The following is a 14,036-nucleotide window of genomic DNA, read 5'->3' on the forward strand; positions in this document are numbered from 1 at the left end:
GTTTTGGTAATTCTTTCATTGAAGTTTTGATGAATTTTTATGCACATTAGCCTAGGGTGCGCAAGGCATAGTTTAGTGGAGGACTGCTTGATGTGCATTGTAATCGTGAGTAGGCATTTAATTTGCACTTCACCTCCATCCAAATGCGGCTGCCATGATCGGTGTGAAACCCATGCTTAGCAGCCAAACGCACCCACCGCGACTGGTATTTTGAATTGAAGTAATCGACTTACTTTTAATTATTTGATCTAACTGCCGAGGTTTCAAAGTGTAAGGGAAGTTTAGAAGCATCTGACACAAGTGTGCGAAACAACTAGGCAATTGTATATTTTTTATTGTTTTGTCACAAAAGAAGGCGTGAGAAATTAAAAAAAAAAATTAACTGTGGTTCAACCCAGCTGAACCTAGTAAGACTAGTGAAAGCTCTGTTAAGCATAGTTATACATGGTTTAGGTTCGATTAAATTTTATTGCATATCAGTGGTGTGGCTTGGACGGTGCACATAAATCGTCGAAGCACAAGTTTCGGCACGTTGCTCATCCATGGCTTCGTGCGAGGGTGCCGTCGGCTCCGCATACACAGCTGGGGCGAGGCGCAGAGAGTCGCGTGGTTCGATAGTTGCGAGGCGAGCGAGCGCCGCCGGCTCAACGCGCGCTGCTGTGGCGAGGTGAGTCACGTGGCATGACGTCAGAGCCAAGTCTCCACTCCTCCTGGTCTGAATGTCAAATTTCAGAGCCACATGACCTTCAGATCTGTACGGGAGGAGTACAGCTTTCGCTCTAAAACAAAATGCCACCTGAGTGTGTGTCTGCGCGCCCTTGAATCTGCTGACACATTGTGGTTAGAGCGCGGGTACCCGCCATTGCGGTGATGACCGTCTCTCGTGAAGTAACGCAGACTGTGGTTCGCGTTAATTTTATTATGCATCGCTGTAACTTGTTTGTGAAGGGCCGACACCCGCGTTTCTTCATTGAATTCTGTGAGCAACTTACCTCAGCGATTTTACCGCGGCAACGTCGAAACGAGCGTCTCTGCTAGGACCGCTGCGCGGATGCTTACATGTGTGACCATGCCTGCAGCTGGCCCAGTCCACATGTCAAACGCCGGCCTGCCCAATAACCCGCCCGCCACCTGTTAAATGGATTGTGCGATGCATACAGCGATATGAGCCAGGGACACTGACGGAGCAGCGGCTACGAATTACGGATATGCGCTCGTCGGTTCCGCTGCCGCCGCCGCCACACGTCGGGCTGTCCGCGGCATTCTCGAAAACGGAGGATGAAAAACTAAATGGAGGTTTATATGGAGGGACATCTTCGTTGCTCCGCCACGCTAACTTTTGTGTGACGGGTGAAACAGAAAAGGTCACCTGGCACTGAATACGAATACGCCTATATGGGAGTAAAAAGGGAGTGTACGGTCCCCTAGCGCCCCCTCTTATAAAAGGAAGTGCGCTAGAGGGCAGCTTCTGCCCTTTTTACTCCTTTCTGAGTGCATAGCTGCATGCGCCCCATGGATAACCGTGCAGTTTCGGTTTATGCCCTTAATTGTATGCACCACAGCATCGAGCGTAATCGCTTTTTTGACATTGTAAAAACTGATATATCTCTTGTTATTAATGGCCGACTACAAGCCTGTAACCTGAGACCGTCTACAAGTACGGTCTTGTGGTTTGCCTGGAAACTGCAATGTGTCCTCGTCCGCGTCGATTTCAGGAGCGGGTCTAAATTTTCTACGGGAAAGTTGCACTGCTTCAACTTCAACGTTTTTTTTTATGCGCACTACGAAAAATGTATTGTCCTGCAATCGTCGCAGTAGTATATCTCATGTGAATCCCTTCAACTCCTCCCTGCGCGTGTGGTAAATTTATACCACGCGTTCCGCATTTATCTGTCTGGGTTGTAAAAAAATTCTAGGCCCCCGCGGTGGCTCAGTGGTTACGGCGCTCGGCTGCTGACCCGAAAGATGCCCGTAGGCAGGTAGGCAAGTAAACTGTAATCATTAAAATCGGAGGAATGTTTCTTGAGGCTTGTGCCCACTCCACTGGCTTGAGCTTTGAGACGGACCTGTTTTATTAGGGCTGTTTTGTCCTCGATACGATCGCTGGTCAGCATCGCCTCCCACCGTTGAAATGACATGTAGTACTGCGTCTGTAAGTGGTTCGGTTTCGCCCCGCATCCCCACGAAATGGGGAAGAGTGTTGGGCGGGCCTGGCACCATGGGCATGTGTCAGGGTATAGTGTTGAGTGCATGGGGTGAAGTTTGTGGAGGTGAGGGAAATTCTTCGTTTGTATCTGACGCCAGGAGATATATCGTCCTGGGTGTCTAATTTTGTGTGAGGAGGAGGGTATTTTTGGCGCTGGAGACGCTGAAACTCGTACGTGGAGGAAATAGGGATGAATTGGAATGCGCTGGATGGCCTCGGTGGCTCAGTGGTTAGAGCGCTCGGCTACTGATCCGGAGTTCCCGGGTTCGAACCCGACCGCGGCTGCCGCGTTTCGATGTAGGCGAAACGCAAAGGCGCCCGTGTGCTGTGAGATGTCAGTGCACGTTAAAGATCCCCAAGGGGTCGAAATTATTCGGGAGCCCTCTTCTACGGCACCTCTTTCTTCGTTCACTCCCTCCTTTATCCCGACCCTTACGGCCCGGTTCAGGTGTCTACTGATATGAGAGACTTTCTTCGTTCACTCCCTCCTTTATCCCTACCCTTACGGCCCGGTTCAGGTGTCTACTGATATGAGAGACTTTCTTCGTTCACTCCCTCCTTTATCCCGACCCTTACGGCCCGGTTCAGGTGTCTACTGATATGAGAGACTTTCTTCGTTCACTCCCTCCTTTATCCCTACCCTTACGGCCCGGTTCAGGTGTCTACTGATATGAGAGACTTTCTTCGTTCACTCCCTCCTTTATCCCTACCCTTACGGCCCGGTTCAGGTGTCTACTGATATGAGAGACTTTCTTCGTTCACTCCCTCCTTTATCCCTACCCTTACGGCCCGGTTCAGGTGTCTACTGATATGAGAGACAGATACTGCGCCATTTCCTTTTCCCCAAAACCAATTTTTTGGATGGCCCCGCTTGGTTGATTGCTGCTAGAGCTAAAGCGTGTGTGCTGTGCGCCTTTTCACTCGCTCGGTTACTGAGCCGGCGGGTGTCTCATAAGATATAAAATTGGTTCAGGGAATGGCGCAGTAACCGTCTCGCTTATCTCGGTGGACACCCGAACCGCGCCGTAAGGGAAGGAATGAAGCCTTTAGTTTCCTGATAACCAATATATAAATTATAAGGTATAAATTGGAGAAAAAAAGGAGCTCCTTTGCACCGCATACAACATCAAGAAGTTGTGGGTTCGATGCCGATGCAACTTTGCCGGGCTGCATTATTTTCTCCTGAGCTTTATATTTCATACCAAAGGGAAATTTCAATAACCGCACATTTTCACAACCGCAATAGCGTGCATGTGCTGAAATCTTACCATATCTTTTTTTTTTTAATCGGCAGCCTGCACACTGGCGGTGATCGGTATTCCTGGCAAAAGGCGCGTATTTCTGGCTGGCTGAAGGCGTCATCGGCGCGCGGTAGAAAGATCGGTTATTCCTGGATGAGGGCAAAAAATGTCGAGGACATCATTGGGGCGGCTAAATTAAGCGCGCGCCGCGTGCCCCGAACACCTCTCGCGCGACGCCTTCCTCCCGCCTGCGTGGCGAGCGCGCGTACGCATATTGGCGCGCTTATCTATCGGCTCCGTGTATTTATAAAGGCTCTGTCGGGGTATGGGCGAAAGCGCGCCTTTTAGTTTCTTTACAGCTCTCGGAAAATTGAAAATTGGCTGTTGGGGTCTGAACACGACCGCGGCGGCTGCGTTTTTATGGAGGAAAAACGCTAAGGCGCCCGTGTGCTGTGCGATGTCAGTGCACATTAAAGATCCCCAGGTGGTCGAAATTATTCCCGGGCCCTCCACTACGGCACCTATTCCTTCTTTCACTCCCGCCTTTATCCCATCCCTTACGGCGCGGTTCTGGGGTCCAACAATATATGGAGTCGGATACTGCGCCATTTCATTTCCCTAAAAACCAATTATTATTATGTACCCGCCGCGGTGGCTCAGTGGTGAGGGCGCCCGGCTACTGATCCGGAGTTCACGGGTTCGAACCCGACCGCGGTGGCTGCGTTTCGATGGAGGCGAAACGCTAAGGCGCCCGTGGGCTGTGCGATTTCAGTGCACATTAAAGATCCCCAGGTGGTCGAAATTATTCCGGAGCCCTCCACTACGGCACCTATTCCTTCTTTCACTCCCGCCTTTATCCCTTCCCTTACGGCGCGGTTCTGGTGTCCAACAATATATGAGTCGGATACTGCGCCATTTCCTTTCCCTAAAAACCAATTGTTATTATTATGTACCCGCCGCGGTGGCTCAGTGGTGAGGGCGCCCGGCTACTGATCCGGAGTTTCGTGGGCTGTGCGATGTCAGTGCACGTTAAAGATCCCCAGGTGGTCGAAATTATTCCGGAGCCCCCCACTACGGCACCTCTTTCTTCATTTCCTCTTTCACTCCCTCCTTTATCCCTTCCCTTACGGCGCGGTTCAGGTGTCCGCCGATATGTGAGACAGATACTGCGCCATTTCCTTTCCCCCAAAACCAATTTTCATTTTATTACTATTATGTTGGGGAAAGGAAATGGCGCAGTATCTGGCTAACATCTCGGCGGATACCTGAACTGCGCCGTAAGGGAAGGGATAAAGGAGTGACTAAGAGAAGAAAGTAAGGAAGAGGTGCCGCAGTGGAGGGCTCCGGAATAATTTCGACCACCCGGGGATCTTTAATGTGCACTGACATCGCACAGCACACGGGCGCCTTTGCTCAGTGGTTAATGCGCTCGGCTACTGATCCGGAGTACCCGGGTTCGAACCCGACCGCGGCGGCTGCGTTCCGATGGAGGCGAAACGCTACTCTCGGAGCGCGAGTATATTGCGGCGACACTGCCGCGCACGCTTATAGTTCCAAAGTTGAACACGGTGACTGCGAATAAACTTCCTGGCTGCCTAAGCATGTATAAAAAATACACAAGTAAAACTGGGTCTATGCCACCAGGACAGATCATTTCTGGGCTCCGCACTGATAAATGCACTGAAAGAAAAACTTATCTTTTTTAGTTTCTCATGTGGGCCTCAAAAACATTTCCTGCCGGCTGTACAGCCTTCAGCGCAAGCAAACAAGTCCTAAAGGAGCAGGGAATAATTTCGAAAATGGCAATCGGCTTCGCAATGGATACCCGCCGCGCTGGCTCAGTGGTTAGGGCGCTCGACTACTGAGCCGGAGTTCCCGGGTTCGAACCCGACCGCGGCGGCTGCGTTTTTATGGAGGAAAAACGCTAAGGCGCCCGTGTGCTGTGCGATGTCAGTGCACGTTAAAGATCCCCAGGTGGTCGAAATTATTCCGGAGCCCTCCACTACGGCACCTATTCCTTCCTTTCTTCTTTCACTCCCTCCCTTATCCCTTCCCATACGGCGCGGTTCAGGTGTCCAACGATATATGAGACAGATACTGCGCCATTTCCTTTCCCCAAAAACCAATTATTATTATTATTATTCGCAATGGATTACCTGGCCGTCGTCGCTTTTTATATGTAGTTTCTTGCATTCTTGAAAGCGCTTACAAAACAAGTGTTCGCGTATGCATGTGCAGCTTTTTAATATTTTGCCCAAAATCGGCTCGGGAGTCTCGTAGTCACTGTGCAGAGCTGAAGCCATGGAAAAACTTTTGCGCGAGAATAATAATAATCGGGGAATGCAGTTTTTGCAACCGAAAGAAAAAAAACTCTGATTTCGTGCGGAAAAAAAAAAGATAACTTAGTGTTAAAGACGGTGGGCCAGTCTAAGAGCAGAAGAGCAACGCACTCTGCAGAGGGCGCTTGTTATGCATTGGCAATGACGGCGCGGATTACGGATTCCAAGAAAATCTAGGTGTTAGCAAGAACTGGTACATTGTAATGGGCACGGATCCCTTTACTTTACGTGGCTCTTCCTGGCCGCCGACAATCAATCAGTCAATCGACCAATCGATAAATAAATTAGTCAATCAATCGATAAATAGGTTTTCTTTTTCCAGAACGGAAGGTGGATGGTCTTGTGGGCTAAAAACTGCTCAAGCGAGGCCCAAGAGACCACTACATGACAGTAGCAGTCAAATTGCACAAATAGATATAGCACCAATAGTCATCAAGTAAAGATTTGAGAAAGAATTCAAAACGTGAATTATAAATTGGGCATTACAAAACGAAACAATTTGATAAAAAGATATAGTAATTACATCCTAAATAGTAAACACGCAAGACAACGTATTGCTTATTTCAGCTCCAAAAACAGACCGAGTTAACATACAGGACATCACAAAAGAAAATAATTGAATGAAATTACAGTATAGTTACACCGGCCCTTAACGGCGACACACAGAAGACAACGTAATGCTTTTTGCAGTTTCAAAAACAAAGACGTGAGCTCTCTTCGATGCAAGTATTGCGTGCCATGTTGCTCACTGGGCCTTGCCGAAGTTACAACATTCCAGAAAGGTCTCACGCGCTTTATACACTGGTCAAACCGGTCCCGGGTGTAACCCTTTTACAAGCGCGGCGCAACGAGGAAGTTTTCATCTGAGTCTCTCACAAAATAGCACCCTTCAAAGCGGTGGTAGAAGTCATGCCATCAGAAATCCTTCCGTGCGTCCAAGCTAGCGATTAGAAGTGGCGCTGGACGCAGGTATTGTTTATGACGACTCAATCAACCTCTAATTTGTCCTGCCTTCCTTTTGTGTTAGCGCCTATGGAAAAAGATGACACCTTTAACCCTTATCGAGATTATTGTTCAGATAAGGCGCTTAACACGTACGGTACCGAATCTTGCAAGCAATACGTTGGCTCAAGCTAAAAAAAAGTGTTCAAAACCAATAGATGACACACCAACGCTGACCGCTATGGATGTTGCGTGAGCATCTGTGCAGGATTGTATGTGTTCATGTCATCACATCCCGCTTCTCTGTATGCACTAAACTGTCAATCTAAATATTTAGTCTAGAGATGTAAGTTTTCTTATTGTTTCTTCCATCCGAACGAAGTTATCATGCATTTTTAGTTTCACGAGAGGTGCTCAAATTAGTATAATGCCCGCGTAATTTTTTCGCCTGCTTGAGATTACTGGTACTGTTCATATACGGTGTTATTTGTGTCCCGACCATGCGAAACCATTTGCTTTTCATATTTTGTTACCCACAGCCGTGGACTTCAGGTTCCAACAAAAGGCTGTCATTGAATCTTCGACGACAAAAGGTTGCGCGCCTGAAGAAACCGCGACCCGTTTGAAGATTATGTACTACCTTTATTGAGACGGTATTGTGTCGGCCACCTATATTTTGGTCGAAAAATTTTCAAAAATGAGAAACTAGAGGTGCAGATAAGCCAACAACTGACTTTCACCAGCATCAATAACTGATTTTGACAGCAATAACCACGTATCCGATACCCCCCTCCCGCTCGATATAAAAAATCAGCTTGGGCGCTTCCAAGTTTCTGGCTGCATGCCTGGTAACCGAAAACGTGCTTTCGTGGTCGTTAACGAACTTTATTGTTAGTAGTGATCGTTAACAGAGCCCATGTGTTGTCAGCTATTACTTCACGGCATGCCCATCTCTGCGATGTATTTGTTGCCGGTCTGTGGCTATAACTATATAGGAAGCATTTCAATGTTTACACTCGCTCCCGGTGAGAAGACCGTCGATTTCTGTATATTCGCTCAAGTAGGCGAGGCGTGCTCTGTATATTTGGCTAGCATTTTGCTTATCCTGCTAGCAGCACTCTGCCGTGTTTGCTGCCTTTACCTAAGTGCGCGTAGACATGTGATCTTGCGCAGCCCTTTCAGCGCGTATGGGGAGAGCGGTCGAACCAGTTCGGGCACCACTGGCACGCCTCCTGCAGGTGTCGCGTTATTTTGCAGGCCAAACGTCGCATTACTCTTCTCCGCATGTCATGTCATTGTCAGGGTGGAGAGTTCGTACTTATGAATTACTGCTTCTATTTTCATTGCGTATCCGCATATCTTACTTTAGACCTTGGCTCATATGTACAGAAGTTGGAGTTTTCGGTTTAAGCAAAAAAAGAAAGAAAACGTTAAATGTATGACGAACTCATTTTAATAATAATAATAATTGGTTTTGGGGGAATGGAAATGGCGCAGTATCTGTCTCATATATCGTTGGACACCTGAACCGCGCCGTAAGGGAAGGGTAAAGGAGGAAGTGAAAGACGAAAGGAAGAGAGAGGTGCCGTAGTGGAGGGCTCCGGAATAATTTCGACCACCTTGGGATCTTTAACGTGCACTGACATCGCACAGCACACGGGCGCCTTAGCGTTTTGCCTCCATAAAAACACAGCTGCCGCGGTCGGGTTCAAACCCGGGAACTCCGGATCAGTAGTCGGAGTTCCCGGGTTCGAACCCGACCGCGGCGGCTGCGTTTTTATGGAGGAAAAACGCTAAGGCGCCCGTGTGCTGTGTAGAATTCAGTTTTGGCCGAAAAAGGTACGCATCCTTGCGATGCCCAACTTTCTGACAAATGAGTACGACTTACAATCGGTCACAAAAGAGAATTGACAAACTGCGCAAGTCGGAAGCGCGGTGAGACAATTGTTAACATGATCGCCGGATTGAGTAGCGCAGTTGTACGTTTTGACGCATTGCGCAACTGCTTTAGACAAACGTCGGGTGGCCACCGAGATGCCCTGAAACCTCGTCAAGCTTCGTGTACTGCTCACAGAATGTCATTACTCTATCAGAGCCGCTACCTGGCTGAGGAGTTTTCTCACGGCATGTAAGGACGCTGACAACACACGTAACCGGCGTCAACGCTAAACCGCGCGTAAGCATCACGAAAAAGTATCATGTTCATGCTCATGAACAGGGGTCAGGAAATAAATGACTTCTGTTTGGAAATGATTGGTTTAGGTTACTCAAACGAAAACCTTTAAGATTGATTGTATGAAGCCATCTAACTTAGCCACACTATGGTTTGTAATGAAGCGTTGTTGAGAAACCTGAACTGGGTGCAAACAGTAGGAATTGGGGGGTTGGGGGGCACCGCCCCATCAGCAGAAATTCTGGGTGTGGGGGTGATTCCCCCTCCCCCCTCTTCCAGAGTCTCTTGGCACGAGTGTATGTGTGTCATTCACCTGTAGCTGTCACATTTTTTTTTCTCGTTTATTTGTGTTTTTACGCAATACAGTTTTTCGAAGCATTTCCAATTGCAGCCGTTGTTCTAAAAACAGCAATTTTTGCTTTAATTGCTACTACAGGGTGCGCCAGGCCACAAGGTCTGCTTTTGAGCAGTATATTTTGGCACTTAAGACGTCTACAGTATATGAGGCGCCCAAGGTTCTTAGAGGTTTGAATGATAATTATCCTGCCTCTTTACAGAAATCTTGAGATCCGCGGTTTCGTAAAAGCTCCACTAGTCGGCCTGGTAACTTTTCACACACCCTGTGCATAAGCTGCTATTGCAATAAAACGAGCCAAATAGCGTGAGCGCACAGTGGTGCCTCATATACCAACGAAAAAAAAATCGCAATTCTTACATGGGAAGTAATATTTGGCGAAAAAACCAAAAAAGCACGTTCTGGAATAAACACCAACAAAAGCTCACCGAATTTTCAGAAAATAAAGCCAAGTCGAACTCCTACCCTTATGTGCAAACGGTGACGTCACGGAAGCCACGTAAGGCGTACAGGAAACATCTACTCGGTGAAAGAAATGCGAAAACGGCGACAAAAACGCGTACTTTAGATCGCACTAAAATAGTTCGCGGCGCACTGAAATTTACAGTAGCGTGAAGTGATAGCTTCACACCCAATGTCTGAAAGACGTTTATCTGCGTTTAGTGGCGTTTGGTTCGTATTTTAACTTGTCAGGTGCAGCTGGTACCTCATGGCTGGCCACATGTAACAACTGCCATAGCGCCCTCGTTTCGTGGCATTCACTGATTGCAGGTTTCGAACGATGGGTTGTTCAGAATGCTCTTGACGGATAAATTGGACTGTTTGGTAAGATTGAATAATGATTTGCCAGCGGCGCGCCCCGCCTCCGCGTGCTGTCCATTGGCGGCACCCAGCGGCGTGCCAGGCTAGCCGACCAATCACAGCACGAAGTCGTTGAGGACAGCCTACCTGAGCCGCAGTTTCTAGAAAGAGCGTCCATGGTTGCAATTACGGTGATTGCAAGGCCGTGTTTTTGAGTGAAATTTCCGTTGTCGTTCAAAATAGTTATGAGGAGTCCACCGCAGTGATCATATTTACTGGCGAGAGACACTCGCATCGTAGGCATTCACATGTTTTGCTATCGAAACCGACCGGCTGCAATGGGCGGCGCCGTGCTGTCAATGTCGTCTGTCTCGCAACCCGCGCCACTCGGTAAACAGGGAAAAGCGCAAAAAAGAGAGACGCTTTTCTTCTGCCGCGTACCAAAAGGCGCCGTCCTCTTCCTACTATTACTCGAATAGAACGAAGGAGAAAAAGAATCTCGCGAAGAAAAGTGGGCGGCAACACGACGTCTTTTTCGCACTTTCCTCTTCAAGCGGGCTTCGCGGCACGCACAAAAGGGGCTGCCTCTCCTCCTCGAAGAAGGCTCGTCTTGCGGGAACCATTCTTCCGATGGTGTTCATTGTGCGCGCTAGTTTTCTACAAAGACCGCGCACGGCATTCTGAGGGGGGTGCCGGTCAGCGTTTGTCACCTCTCCGCGTGCTTCCTCGCACTCTGTCCTCGCCTCGCCGTCTTCCAGGAACTGTGTGAGGAACGGGGCAAGCGGCGGCGTCTTGTCGGTGTAGTTAGTGTTCACGCGGTGCTCATCGGGACCAGTCGGCTCACGAAAGGAAACGGTCGAAGTCCATGCTTTGGGAACGGAGCAAAGAAGATCGGAATTTTCCGCTATGAAGGTGAGCCGAGAAGTCCCGATATTGGCCGTACTATCGCGGTCAGTGTAGCGTGCAACACGCGTGGACTATATAGTTGGTGAGAGCTCAACTCGCAAGGAAGCGCGGGCGCGTAAAAGGGGTGTTTCTGTGCTACGAGCACGCCCGCCGCGGTGGCTCAGTGGTTAGGGCGCTCGGCTACTGATCCGGAGTTCCCGGGTTCGAACCCGACCGCGGCGGCTGCGTTTCGATGGAGGCGAAACGCGATGTCAGTGCGCGTTAAAGATCCCCAGGTGGTCGAAATTATTCTGGAGCCCTCCACTGCGGCACCTCCTTCTTCCTTTCTTCTTTCACTCCCTCCCTTATCCCTTCCCTAACGGCGCGGTTCAGGTGTCCAGCGATATATGAGACAGATACTGCGCCATTTCCTTTCCCCAAAAAACCAATTATTATTATTATTATTATTTCACTCCCTCCTTTATCCCTTCCCTTATGGCGCGGTTCAGGTGTCCTCCGATATGCGAGACAGATACTGCGCCATTTACTTTCTTCAAAAACCAATTTTAAATTTCAAGAGCACAAAGACGACGTCACCTTATGCAGGGTGTTTCAGCTAAGACTTTGCGCAATATTTAAAAAGAGGCTTTTTGAGCTAAAAGAGCGCTTTTTTCGGCCATAGCACTGTCAGCGGTGAAGTACATCATAATACAGCTAAGATGTGCTACCTAGCAGGCTGGTTAACTAATATTGAATAGTTAAGTTTTTAACTATTACTGTTAGGCTCTTTAATTATTGAGAGGCGTGTAGCTCACCGTGTGTTATGTCCATATCAGTTTTTTAGAATGTTTAATACGCGTTTACCTTCCGCACTGCGTGCCTACAAATTCTGGCTACATCGCGCCAAAATACATGCGCTTTCGAGAAGCTTGCAGGCATAGCAACCTCCCAGACGAAGAGAAGTCTACTTGTCGAAACGTTGGCAAGCACCCTGAGGTTTTCCCTCCCTCTCTTGTTCACTTTCTGATTATCAATAACCATCTTACCAATCTCTCTCTACCATGCTCTTCAGTGCACGTAACTCGTCTAAATAGTCCAAATTTGTTGGGCCACAGCGCCTATGGTAACAGCGTTTTCGAAATTCTAAAAACTGATATGGATATTAATTACGGTGGGCTACACGCCTCTCAACTATTAAGAAGCATAGCAGTAATTGTTAAAAAATTAACTATTTAGTTTTAGTTAGCTAGCCTTCTAGTTAGCACGCCATTGCTGCATTCTGATGAACTACACCGCTGACAATTATATTTATTTTTTTTTACAGAATACCTGCGTCGCCTCGAAGGCATTATCGCAGGGGAGACAGTTTGAAAACAACGTGTTATGTTCACAGAAAATGCAACAAGAACATTAAGCGAAGTTAACATCAAAGTAAAACAAAACAATCAGTGAACATTATCGAAGGTAACAGAAAGCTTGAACAATAGTAAGACAGGAGTAGATTCTCAGGAATACAGACGACAATAAAATCGCGATTATCAAACACTGAAACACACTCTTCCAGCAACAAGTTCCAATCTTTCACAGTTTGTGGAAAGATTGATTTAGAAAAACTGTTTGTATTAGAATTGTATTCGCGCACCTTCTTGGAGTGGTCGGGCCGAGTCGAGACGTAAGTTGCCTCCAAAAGGTAGTTCCGGCTATCAATTCCTGTTGGATTATAGAAGATGCGGTGGAAGAATTTAAGTTGCAAATTTCTTTTTCTGATGTTTAACGGTTCCCAGCCCAGCAATGATTTTATCTCAGTGAGACTTTGGAAGGGGTTATAATTATTTGATACGAAGCGTGCAGCCCGATTTTGGAGTTTTTTATTGCTTCAATCAAGTATGCCTGATATGGGCCCAAATAATGGAGGCGTAATCGAGGATGCATCTCACGTGCAAGAAATAAAGTGTTTCTTTAACATCTCTTGATGCTGATTTGAAATTTCTCCGAAAAAAAAGCGCTCTTCTAACCCAAAAAGCCTATTTTTAAAAATTGTGTAAAGTCTCAGGTGAAACACCCTGTATAGTGGTGTAACGACTTGTTTTTAAAGTCCGTCACACAGCATTTTGCTGATACACGGATAATAATTCGTGGTGCGATCATCTTCAGCGCGCTTTTCCTGATTTATGGTAACAAAGGCAGCAGAACTGCCTGTAAGAGGGAGTAAAGAAAGACATATAGGATAAACGACTAGGTAAGCCGAAATATCGGAGCTGTTGGTTGCTTTTAACGTATTTGTGCACACTCAGCCGTACTTCGCGTCGCTTGCTTTACAAAGTCAGGACGTGTCGTTTTACTCCTGTATACATAACTTACGCGTTGCATGCTTAGTCAGTTAGTGACGGCACATGCCTGCATGTTCCGATACACTAAACTACACGCTATTCGCGTGAAGTATTCAGCAGTGTTCAAGGCTCTAGCGAAATCTATTCAATCTATGCTTCACTTACAGGAATCCGTCCAGTAGGAAATGTACCCATATGTCTTGTGCGTGCCTTAAGCTGCAACGGGTTATGACTGTTATGACACATTATGGAATCACGTTTTGAATGCATATATGCTTAGCTAAGACGTCATCCAGGCCCATCTAATATTTGGAGTCATAAAAAAAAACTCAAAACAAAGACTGATTTCAACAAAATGAGCTTTGCCTACGGTGACCACCAGTTGAAGCCTTTAGATCGCCTGAAAGAGACGAGAATGTCTTCAATGCCGATGGATTGCATATTGTGAACAGAGAACAGGCAGAATTTACTTGCAGCTTAAATATTGATTAAATTTCGCTTAGGTATGTTACATTCCCGCTATTTGGTCCTATCCAAACACTATATAGTAACACATCTCGCAAGTTTTAAAGACGACTTATTCTCTCATTGCCTGCGCCATCGTCTTTACCCATTTCTTTATTAATACAGTGAAACATATTTGGCAACAACTGCGCTATAATAAGGCTTACGGGACCTGAAGCAAAAAAAAAAAATGTGAGTACGGCGGTGACTGAAATTTAAGATTTGGTATATTGTTCTATATTGCTTACGCTTAAAAAAAA

The sequence above is a fragment of the Amblyomma americanum genome, chromosome 2 (genome assembly GCF_052857255.1).
Source record: "Amblyomma americanum isolate KBUSLIRL-KWMA chromosome 2, ASM5285725v1, whole genome shotgun sequence".
In the NCBI taxonomy this organism is placed as follows: domain Eukaryota; kingdom Metazoa; phylum Arthropoda; class Arachnida; order Ixodida; family Ixodidae; genus Amblyomma; species Amblyomma americanum.